Raw genomic sequence first — 12150 nt, forward strand, 5'->3', positions numbered from 1 at the left:
CGTCCCTCGCATCCGACGCTCCACGGCGGGTGGGAGATCTTTCTCCTTCCTGGCGGCCAAGACCTGGAACTCCCTCCCCACCAGCCTCAGGACCACCCAGGACCACTCCGCTTTCCGGAGGCTCCTAAAGACCTGGCTGTTCGAGCAGCGATAACCACCCCCTTTGTCCCTAGCGCCTTGAGACCCGCACGGGTGAGTAGTGCGCTTTATAAATGCTGATGATTTGATTTGATTTGATTAGTGTAGTGGTTATCACGTTTGCCTCACACGCAAAAGGTCCCCGGTTCGACACTGGGCAGCAGTAGCTTTTGTGTTTGCTCACTAAAACCTCAGTCTCTCTCAATGCACACTTAGACAGAAATGACCTTTAAAAACTTGTGACCTGTGTAAAATGTGCTTTACTATTGCAGGACGATAAGAAGTTATCTGCATCCCTCGGTGGTCGTGCATGTGCCTTGTTTCTTGTTCTGTTTTTTTTTTTTTTCTTGGCCATGTTATATTGTGGGGCCTTTAAAGCTGTGACTTTGATAGGAACATTGCAAGCGGCAGCATCAACAAGTGCATACTGAAGAGTCAGACCTGCACAATGTTTTGGCTGTCAGGATGGCCGAGTGGTCTAAGGTGCCAGACTCAAGAGAGCTTGATCTTCAGTGAAGCTGAGCCTTCTGGTCTCTTCATGGAGGCGTGGGTTCAAATCCCACTCCTAACAGGTGTGTTTTCTTCCCTTAAGTCTTGCTCTGCTTGCACAGCCAGCTCCTCACACCACTATCTTTGGAAGCTGCTGTGGCATGTGAGGAGAAATCCACCAACCCATCGGCTGGGCCCTCAATCAAAATTCTGTGTATTACTGGAAGGGGCATCTCAGGCACACCTTCTGTTAGAGCTGCACTTTATGACAGTAACTACCATGCTGGTTTCTACTTAAGCAGTTGATTCTATCGTTTGAAGTGAGTCTCTCCTGCCACCTTTTGGGCAAAGAAGACACTGCCCCTGCAACAACACAGGCAGACAAGCTCAAACTGGGTTTCTTGGTTAGGTGGGCGGAGCATATTGGCAATGGTGCCTCCTCGTGACTTGCAATTTACATGAAGAAGACAGAGAGGCAGCTGGGAGTAGGCAGTACCCTTGAACCCCTGAACACTGTCTTGCGACTTGCACACAATTCTGAAATGAGGCGGGGGAAAGGAGGTGATTTCTCCATCAAGGGCCATTCAGGGAAATCAGCTACCCCGCGTCTCCCAGGTGAGTGTTTCAGGCCTATGAGCCACTACTATAAATCTCGCCTGATCGAGCAAGTGTGCTTGAATCCAAGAGGCATGCTTCTCTGGCTCAAGAGCTAGCAGGCCCTTCAGTGCTTCTGGTCTGGAAGTCTAAGGTGCAAGGGTCCAGGACTTGCAGCGGGTTACAACTACCAGAAAGGGTCTGCTTTTCACATCAGTGCCCTAGTTCAGCTCACTGGCACAGGGCATCTTGACTACCTCTTTCCTTGCTAGAGACAAACAAAAAATCCTTGACAGAAAACATCAATTGCTATGGCACGCTTAGAGAGAGAGCCTCCAAATGGCCCTGCTTTTCTGAAAGACGCTTCAGAAGATGTTTCAAATGCCTCTGCAGCAGCAGTCTAGTTGGTATAGGGGTATGATTCTCGCTTCGGGTGTGAGAGGACCTTGGTTCAAATCCCAGACAAACCCTTACCTTTATAGGTTCAGTCTGTGTTTTAAACAGGAGTATTTCTGCTTTTCACTCTTGTAAGATGTCATGTTGCAATGCAATACATGCTTTATACCTGCGTTGAGACGGTTCAGCATCATGAAGGTATGCAAGATTTCTTTTCAACTGCTTTTCTGTGCTGGAGCAGCAGTGCTCATAGGAACATTAAATGCACAGTGCTTCTCCATGGTAATTTCGGGTCCAGTTCTGAAATCACCTCTTGGAATGAAAGTGATGCCAGTTCCTTTCTTCCAAGGCAAGAGATCGTGTTCCGGAAGGCTCAGCTTTGAGCGTCATGAACATTGGCCCTCAGTCCTTGCATCCCAGTCCAATGCAGAGCCACATAAAGCAAGCAGGTGTGTCTGTTTCCATAGTGTGGTGGTTCCAGTACAATGCATAGCCACAAGAAGCAAGCCGGCACGTGTGTCTGTTTGTGTAGTGTAGTGGTTATCATGCGCACCTCACATGCAAAAGGTCCCTGGTTCGAAGCCAAGCAAAAACAGCAAGTCGCTGGGCTTTTTCCCAGTATTTGCATTTCCTGACTCAGCTGACAGGCAAGCTGAGATAAAAGAGACTGTGTCTATCCCTCACCATCGTGAGGTACTACGCTCCTGGGTCATCTGTCACAGCTCACCAAGAGGAGTTGCGCCAGCTTACGTCAGTCAGTTGCTCACTGTTTGACCTTTGCATTGAAGCCTGAGCCTACCGCATTCAAGCCAGCCAAGGAAGGAAGGTATGAGAGCGAAAATAGCTTTCCTGCCCTCACCAAGAACACACACCTTGAGCAAATAAGGTGCCAGACTTACAAGGCCCAATCGCCAACGGAGCATCACTTTTAGTGACGCCCCGGTGGCACTATGCACTGCGCGGTATTTACAAGATGGCGTTCAGCCACTTTTTGTGGCTTAACACCACCTTGTATATACGGCACCTTAGCATTCAGCGCTTTCCCTGGAAGGGGCGTGCAATGGGTGTTGCTGTGAGTGTGCCACAGCAACACCATAGCATTTTGATGCTGCTCCAGATTTAGGAGTTGTCGTAAATCTGCGTCAGCGCAAAAATCCAACGCCATCCCAGGGGTATCGTTAGAGTGGCGCACTGAGGAGAAATGTTTTCATTTCTCCTCGTTTTACCTCTTTCTATGTGTGCTGCATTCTGCAGCACACATAGAAGTAAGAGCAAATCACCATTGAAGATTTTTCTTTTGGCCAGGAAGGTGTCCCTTCCTGCACAAAAACAATTTCCCCCTCAACGCAGTCATCCTTGTACCATGGTGCAAGAACGGCTGCGTTGGCGCTCAGCAGCTAATTTAGAGCTGGCGCAGGGGGAAGCACAGGGGTGCGCTGTATTCTACTAAATACGGCGCTTCCCTGCATTTTGAAAATGACGGAGCGTAGGGCTTGCAAATTTGGCACAGCGTCGTGCTCAGTCATTTTCTTGTAAATCTGGGACAAAATGTCTAAAGGATAGAGGCTTTTTATGTCATGTTAGATGACGACCATGCAAATGACTCTAGTTATACTGCAGAAGAGAGCACCATGTGGCGTTTCTTGCTTTGGGATGTAGTCTCCCACTCTCTGCCACCAACCCTTGGAGCAGGGTGGGAGCCGTAGAGCTTCTGTGCCCAGGCTCGTTGGTCTAGGGGTATGATTCTCACTTCGGGTGCGAGAGGTCCCGGGTTCAAATCCCGGACGAGCCCATTTTAGCGGAAAACAATCAAATCCTGCTCAAAATACACAACCCCTCAACATTTCTCATTCCACTCGAAGCATTGTTGCGCAAAACATATTTTTTGCCTCAGGCGAAAAATGGATTACAATGCCTTGGCTTCCTTCCTGCTTGCTCTCAGTGCGCCCTGTGTGATGATTTCACAGGCTTGCGTTCCTGGCATTTAGGCATCAGATATTTGTCTGTCTCTGCCCGCAGCTGTGACTTTTCAGGACGTCTGAGTGTATGCATGCTGGCTGACACCGCTGCAATTTTCACACTTACCCCTCGCATTCTGAGCAACTGCTGATCAAGTATAGACGAAATCGGGCAAACATATGAGGGGAACTGTGCTCCTTCAGTCAGGCCAGCAAGCTTGTTTCTGTAGTGTAGTGGTTATCACGTTTGCCTCACACGCAAAAGGTCCCCGGTTCGACACTGGGCAGCAGTAGCTTTTGTGTTTGCTCACTAAAACCTCAGTCTCTCTCAATGCACACTTAGACAGAAATTACCTTTAAAAACTTGTGACCTGTGTAAAATTTGCTTTACTATTGCAGGACGATAAAAAGTTATCTGCATCCCTCGGTGGTCGTGCATGTGCCTTGTTTCTTGTTCTGTTTTTTTTTTTTTTCTTGGCCATGTTATATTGTGGGGCCTTTAAAGCTGTGACTTTGATAGGAACATTGCAAGCGGCAGCATCAACAAGTTCATACTGAAGAGTCAGACCTGCACAATGTTTTGGCTGTCAGGATGGCCATGTGGTCTAAGGTGCCAGACTCAAGAGAGCTTTATCTTTAGTGAAGCTGAGCCTTCTGGTCTCTTCATGGAGGCGTGGGTTCAAATCCCACTCCTAAGAGGTGTGTTTTCTTCCCTTAAGTCTTGCTCTGCTTGCACAGCCAGCTCCTCACACCACTATCTTTGGAAGCTGCTGTGGCATGTGAGGAGAAATCCACCAACCCATCGGCTGGGCCCTCAATCAAAATTCTGTGTTGTACTGGAAGGGGCATCTCAGGCACACCTTCTGTTAGAGCTGCACTTTATGACAGTAACTACCATGCTGGTTTCTACTTAAGCAGTTGATTCTATCGCTTGAAGTGAGTCTCTCCTGCCACCTTTTGGGCAAAGAAGACACTGCCCCTGCAACAACACAGGCAGACAAGCTCAAACTGGGTTTCTTGGTTAGGTGGGCGGAGCATATTGGCAATGGTGCCTCCTCGTGACTTGCAATTTACATGAAGAAGACAGAGAGGCAGCTGGGAGTAGGCAGTACCCATGAACCCCTGAACACTGTCTTGCGACTTGCACACAATTCTGAAATGAGGCGGGGGAAAGGAGGTGATTTCCCCATCAAGGGCCATTCCGGGAAATCAGCTACCCCGCGTCTCCCAGGTGAGTGTTTCAGGCCTATGAGCCACTACTATAAATCTCATCTGATCGAGCAAGTGTGCTTGAATCCAAGAGGCATGCTTCTCTGGCTCAAGAACTAGCAGGCCCTTCAGTGCTTCTGGTCTGGAAGTCTAAGGTGCAAGGGTCCAGGACATGCAGAGGGTTACAACTACCAGAAAGGGTCTGCTTTTCACATCAGTGCCCTAGTTCAGCTCACTGGCACAGGGCATCTTGACTACCTCTTTCCTTGCTAGAGACAAACAAAAAATCCTTGACAGAAAACATCAATTGCTATGGCACGCTTAGAGAGAGAGCCTCCAAATGGCCCTGCTTTTCTGAAAGACGCTTCAGAAGATGTTTCAAATGCCTCTGCAGCAGCAGTCTAGTTGGTATAGGGGTATGATTCTCGCTTCGGGTCGAGAGGACCTTGGTTCAAATCCCAGACACCCTTACCTTTATAGGTTCAGTCTGTGTTTTAAACAGGAGTATTTCTGCTTTTCACTCTTGTAAGATGTCATGTTGCAATGCAATACATGCTTTATACCTGCGTTGAGACGGTTCAGCATCATGAAGGTATGCGAGATTTCTTTGCAACTGCTTTTCTGTGCTGGAACAGCAGTGCTCATAGGAACATTAAATGCACAGTGCTTCTCCATGGTAATTTCGGGTCCAGTTCTGAAATCACCTCTTTGAATGAAAGTGATGCCAGTTCCTTTCTTCCAAGGCAAGAGATCGTGTTCCGGAAGGCTCAGCTTTGAGCGTCATGAACATTGGCCCTCAGTCCTTGCATCCCAGTCCAATGCAGAGCCACATAAAGCAAGCAGGTGTGTCTGTTTCCATAGTGTGGTGGTTCCAGTACAATGCATAGCCACATGAAGCAAGCCGGCAAGTGTGTCTGTTTGTGTAGTGTAGTGGTTATCATGCGCACCTCACATGCAAAAGGTCCCTGGTTCGAAGTCAAGCAAAAACAGCAAATCGCTGGGCTTTTTCCCAGTATTTGCATTTCCTGACTCAGCTGACAGGCAAGCTGAGATAAAAGAGACTGTGTCTATCCCTCACCATCGTGAGGTACTACGCTCCTAGGGCATCTGTCACAGCTCACCAAGAGGAGTTGCGCCAGCTTACGTCAGTCAGTTGCTCACTGTTTGACCTTTGCATTGAAGCCTGAGCCTACCGCATTCAAGCCAGCCAAGGAAGGAAGGTATGAGAGCGAAAATAGCTTTCCTGCCCTCACCAAGAACACACACCTTGAGCAAATGAGGTGCCAGACTTACAAGGCCCAATCGCCAACGGAGCATCACTTTTAGTGACGCCCCGGTGCACTATGCACTGCGCGGTATTTACAAGATGGCGTTCAGCCACTTTTTGTGGCTTAACACCACCTTGTAAATACGGCACCTTAGCATTCAGCGCTTTCCCTGGAAGGGGCGTGCAATGGGTGTTGCTGTGAGTGTGCCACAGCAACACCATAGCATTTTGATGCTGCTCCAGATTTAGGAGTTGTCGTAAATCTGCGTCAGCGCCAAAATCCAACGCCATCCCAGGGGTATCGTTAGAGTGGCGCACTGAGGAGAAATGTTTTCATTTCTCCTCGTTTTTTCTCTTTCTATGTGTGCTGCATTCTGCAGCACACATAGAAGTAAGAGCAAATCACCATTGAAGATTTTTCTTTTGGCCAGGAAGGTGTCCCTTCCTGCACAAAAACAATTTCCCCCTCAACGCAGTCATCCTTGTACCATGGTGCAAGAACGGCTGCGTTGGCGCTCAGCAGCTAATTTAGAGCTGGCGCAGGGTGAAGCACAGGGGTGCGCTGTATTCTACTAAATACGGCACTTCCCTGCATTTTGAAAATGACGGAGCGTGGGGCTTGCGAATTTGGCACAGCGTCGCGCTCAGTCATTTTCTTGTAAATCTGGGACAAAATGTCTAAAGGATAGAGGCTTTTTATGTCATGTTCGATGACGACCATGCAAATGACTCTAGTCATACTGCAGAAGAGAGCACCAGGTGGCGTTTCTTGCTTTGTGATGTAGTCTCCCACTCTCTGCCACCAACCCTCGGAGCAGGGTGGGAGCCGTAGCGCTTCTGTGCCCAGGCTCGTTGGTCTAGGGGTATGATTCTCACTTCGGGTGCAAGAGGTCCCGGGTTCAAATCCCGGACGAGCCCATTTTAGCGGAAAACTATCAAATCCTGCTCAAAATACACAACCCCTCAACATTTCTCATTCCACTCGAAGCATTGTTGCGCAAAACATATTTTTTGCCTCAGGCGAAAAATGGATTACAATGCCTTGGCTTCCTTCCTGCTTGCTCTCAGTGCGCCCTGTGTGATGATTTCACAGGCTTGCGTTCCTGGCATTTAGGCATCAGATATTTGTCTGTCTCTGCCCGCAGCTGTGACTTTTCAGGACGTCTGAGTGTATGCATGCTGGCTGACACCGCTGCAATTTTCACACTTACCCCTTGCATTCTGAGCAACTGCTGATCAAGTATAGAGGAAATCGGGCAAACATATGAGGGGAACTGTGCTCCTTTAGTGAAGCCAGCAAGCTTGTTTCTGTAGTGTAGTGGTTATCACATTTGCCTCACACGCAAAAGGTCCCCCGTTCTACACTGGGCAGCAGTAGCTTTTGTGTTTGCTCAATAAAACCTCAGTCTCTCTCAATGCACACTTAGACAGAAATGACCTTTAAAAACTTGTGACCTGTGTAAAATGTGCTTTACTATTGCAGGACGATAAAAAGTTATCTGCATCCCTCGGTGGTCGTGCATGTGCCTTGTTTCTTGTTCTGTTTTTTTTTTTTTTCTTGGCCATGTTATATTTTGGGGCCTTTAAAGCTGTGACTTTGATAGGAACATTGCAAGCGGCAGCATCAACAAGTGCAGACTGAAGAGTCAGACCTGCACAATGTTTTGGCTGTCAGGATGGCCGAGTGGTCTAAGGTGCCAGACTCAAGAGAGCTTGATCTTCAGTGAAGCTGAGCCTTCTGGTCTCTTCATGGAGGCGTGGGTTCAAATCCCACTCCTAAGAGGTGTGTTTTCTTCCCTTAAGTCTTGCTCTGCTTGCACAGCCAGCTCCTCACACCACTATCTTTGGAAGCTGCTGTGGCATGTGAGGAGAAATCCACCAACCCATCGGCTGGGCCCTCAATCAAAATTCTGTGTATTACTGGAAGGGGCATCTCAGGCACACCTTCTGTTAGAGCTGCACTTTATGACAGTAACTACCATGCTGGTTTCTACTTAAGCAGTTGATTCTATCGTTTGAAGTGAGTCTCTCCTGCCACCTTATGGGCAAAGAAGACACTGCCCCTGCAACAACACAGGCAGACAAGCTCAAACTGGGTTTATTGGTTAGGTGGGCGGAGCATATTGGCAATGGTGCATCCTCGTGACTTGCAATTTACATGAAGAAGACAGAGAGGCAGCTGGGAGTAGGCAGTACCCATGAACCCCTGAACACTGTCTTGCGACTTGCACACAATTCTGAAATGAGGCGGGGGAAAGGAGGTGATTTCCCCATCAAGGGCCATTCCGGGAAATCAGCTACCCCGCGTCTCCCAGGTGAGTGTTTCAGGCCTATGAGCCACTAATATAAATCTTGCCTGATCTAGCGCTGATCGAGCAAGTGTGCTTGAATCCAAGAGGCATGCTCCTCTGGCTCAAGAGCTAGTAAGCCCTTCAGTGCTTCTGGTTGGGAAGTCTGAGGTGCAAGGGTCCATGACTTGCAGCGGGTTACAACTACCAGAAAGGGTCTGCTTTTCACATCAGTGCCCTAGTTCAGCTCACTGGCACAGGGCATTTTGACTACCTCTTGCCTTGCTAGAGACAAACAAAAAATCTTTGACAGAAAACATCAATTGCTATGGCACGCTTAGAGAGAGAGAGCCTCCAAATGGCCCTGCTTTTCTGAAAGATGCTTCAGAAGATGTTTCAAATGCCTCTGCAGCGGCAGTCTAGTTGGTATAGGGGTATGATTCTCGCTTCGGCTGTGAGAGGATCTCGGTTCAAATCCCAGACAAACCCCTACCTTTATAGGTTCAGTCTGTGTTTTAAACAGGAGTATTTCTGCTTTTCACTCTTGTAAGTTGTCATGTTGCAATGCAATACATGCTTTATACTGGCGTTGAGACGGTTCAGCATCATGAAGGTATGCGAGATTTCTTTGCAACTGCTTTTCTGTGCTGGAGCAGCAGTGCTCGTAGGAACATTAAATGCACAGTGCTTCTCCATGGTAATTTTGGGTCCAGTTCTGAAATCACCTCTTGGAATGAAAGTGATCCCAGTTCCTTTCTTCCAAGGGAAGAGATTGTGTTCCGGAAGGCTCAGCTTTGAGCGTCATGAACATTGGCCCTCATCCTTGCATCCCAGTCCCATGCATAGCCACATAAAGCAAGCAGGTGTGTCTGTTTCCATAGTGTGGTGGTTCCAGTACAATGCATACCCACATGAAGCAAGCCGGCAAGTGTGTCTGTTTGTGTAGTGTAGGGGTTATCATGCGCACCTCACATGCGAAAGGTCCCTGGTTTGAGTCGCTGGGCTTTTTCACAGTATTTGCATTTCCTGCCTCACCTGACAGGCAAGCTGAGATAAAAGAGACTGTGTCTATCCCTCACCATCGTGAGGTATTACGCTCCTGGGGCATCTGTCACAGCTCACCAAGAGGAGTTGCGCCAGCTTACGGCAGTCAGTTGCTCACTGTTTGACCTTTGCAATGAAGCCTGAGCCTACAGCATTCAAGCCAGCCAAGGAAGGAAGGTACGAGAGTGAGAATAGCTTTCCTGCCCTCACCAAGAACACACACCTTGAGCAAATAAAGTGCCAGACTTACAAGACCCAATCGCCACCGGAACATCACTTTTAGTGACGCCCCGGTGGCACTATGCACTGCGCGGTATTTAAAAGATGGCGTTCAGCCACTTTTTGTGGCTTAACACCACCTTGTAAATACGGCCCCTTAGCACGCAGCGCGTTCCCTGGAAGGGGCGTGCAATGGGTGCTGCTGGGAGTGTGCCACAGCAACACCATAGCATTTTGATGCTGCTCCAGATTTAGGAGTTGTCGTAAATCTGCGTCCGCGCCAAAATCCAACGCCATCCCAGGGGTGTTGTTAGAGTGGCGCACTGAGGAGAAATTTTTTCATTTCTCCTTGTTTTTGCTCTTTCTATGTGTGATGCATTCTGCAGCACACATAGAAGTAAGAGCAAATCACCATTGAAGATTTTTTTTTTGGGCAGGAAGGTGTCCCTTCCTGCACAAAAACAATTTCCCCCTCAACGCAGTCATCCTTGTACCATGGTGCAAGAACGGCTGCGTTGGCGCTCAGCAGCTAATTTAGAGCTGGTGCAGGGGGAAGCACAGGGGTGCGCTGTATTCTACTAAATACGGCGCTTCCCTGCATTTTGAAAATTACGGCGCATGGGGCTTGCAAATTTGGCACAGCGTCGCGCACAGTCATTTTCTTGTAGATCTGGGCCAAAATGTCTAAAGGATAGAGGCTTTTTATGTCATGTTCGATGAAGACCATGCAAATGACTCTAGTCGTACTGCAGAAGAGAGCACCATGTGCAGTTTCTTGCTTTGGGATACAGTCTCCCACTCTCTGTCACCAACCCTCCGAGCAGGGTCGGAGCCGTTGTGCTTCTGTGCCCAGGCTCGTTGGTCTAGGGGTATGATTCTTGCTTAGGCTGTGAGAGGTCCCGGGTTCAAATCCAGGACGAGCCCATTTTAGCGGAAAACAATCAAATCCTGCTCAAAATACACAACCCCTCAACATTTCTCATTCCACTCGAAGCATTGTTGCGCAAAACATATTTTTTGCCTCAGGTGAAAAATGGATTACAATGCCTTGGCTTACTTCCTGCTTGCTCTCAGTGCGCCCTGTGTGATGATTTCAAAGGCTCTCGTTCCTGGCATTTAGGCATCAGATATTTGTCTGTCTCTGCCCGCAGCTGTGGGATTTTTCAGGACGTCTGAGTGTATGCATGCTGGCTGACAACGCTGCAATTTTCACACTTACCCCTCGCATTCCGAGCAACTGCTGATCAAGTATAGAGGAAATCGTGCAAACATATGAGGGGAACTGTGCTCCTTCAGTCAAGCCTGCAAGCTTGTTTCTGTAGTGTAGTGGTTATCACGTTCGCCTCACACGCGAAAGGTACCCGGTTCGAGACCGGGCAGAAACACTTGACAGCAGCAGCTTTTGTCTTTGCTCCCTAAAACCTCAGTCTCTCTCAATGCACAATTAGACAGAAATGACCTTTAAAAGCTTGTGACCTGTGTAAAACGTGCTTTACTATTGCAGGACGATAAAAAGTTATCTGCATCCCTCGTTGGTCGTGCGTGTGCATTGTTTCTTGTTCTGTTTTTTTTTTTTTTTCTTGGCCATGTTATATTGTGGGGCCTTTAAAGCTGTGACTTTGATAGGAACATTGCAAGCGGCAGCATCAACAAGTGCAGACTGAAGAGTCAGACCTGCGCACTGTTTTGGCTGTCAGGATGGCCGAGTGGTCTAAGGCGCCAGACTCAAGAGAGCTTGATCTTTATTGAAGCTGAACCTTCTGGTCTCTTCATGGAGGCGTGGGTTCCAATCCCACTCCTAACAGGTGTGTTTTCTTCCCTTAAATCTTGCTCTGCTTGCACAGCCAGCTCCTCACACCACTATCTTTGGAAGCTGCTGTGGCATGTGAGGAGAAATCCACCAACCCATCGGCTGGGCCCTCAATCAAAATTCCGTGTATTACTGGAAGGGGCGTCTCAGGCACACCTTCCGTTAGAGCTGCACTTTATGACAGTAACTACCATGGTGGTTTCTACTTAAGCAGTTGATTCTATCGTTTGAAATGAGGCTCTCCTGCCACCTTTTGGGCAAAGAAGACACTGCCCCTTCAACAACACAGGCAGACAAGCTCAAACTGGGTTTCTTGGTTAGGTGGGCGGAGCATATTGGCAATGGTGCCTCCTCGTGACTTGCAATTTACATGAAGAAGACAGAGAGGCAGCTGGGAGTAGGCAGTACCCATGAACCCCTGAACACTGTCTTGCGACTAGCACACAATTCTGAAATGAGGCGGGGGAAAGGAGGTGATTTCCCCATCAAGGGCCATTCCGGGAAATCCGCCACCCTGCTTCTCCCAGGTGAGTGTTTCAGGCCTATGAGCCACTAATATAAATCTCGCCTGATCGAGCGCTGATCGAGCAAGTGTGCTTGAATCCAAGAGGCATGCTCCTCTGGTTCAAGAGCTAGCAGGCCCTTCAGTGCTTCTGGTTGGGAAGTCTAAGGTGCAAGGGTCCATGACTTGCAGCGGGTTACAACTACCAGAAAGTGTCTGCTTTTCACATCAGTGCC

General features: G+C 48.5%; 3 non-coding genes across 3 annotated transcripts; all 3 read left to right on the plus strand.

The window, feature by feature from the left end:
* The first annotated feature begins 3337 nt into the window (after positions 1 to 3337).
* Positions 3338 to 3409, plus strand: TRNAP-CGG (transfer RNA proline (anticodon CGG)). The gene has a single exon. It is a non-coding gene; the product is annotated as a tRNA-Pro (tRNA).
* A 3488-nt stretch (positions 3410 to 6897) lies between these two features.
* Positions 6898 to 6969, plus strand: TRNAP-CGG (transfer RNA proline (anticodon CGG)). Its single transcript has one exon. It is a non-coding gene; the product is annotated as a tRNA-Pro (tRNA).
* A 3945-nt stretch (positions 6970 to 10914) lies between these two features.
* On the plus strand, positions 10915 to 10987 carry TRNAV-CAC (transfer RNA valine (anticodon CAC)). Its single transcript has one exon. It is a non-coding gene; the product is annotated as a tRNA-Val (tRNA).
* The last annotated feature ends 1163 nt before the right edge of the window (positions 10988 to 12150 follow it).

The sequence above is a fragment of the Pleurodeles waltl genome, unplaced genomic scaffold (assembly GCF_031143425.1).
Source record: "Pleurodeles waltl isolate 20211129_DDA unplaced genomic scaffold, aPleWal1.hap1.20221129 scaffold_91, whole genome shotgun sequence".
NCBI classification, from domain to species: Eukaryota; Metazoa; Chordata; class Amphibia; order Caudata; family Salamandridae; genus Pleurodeles; species Pleurodeles waltl.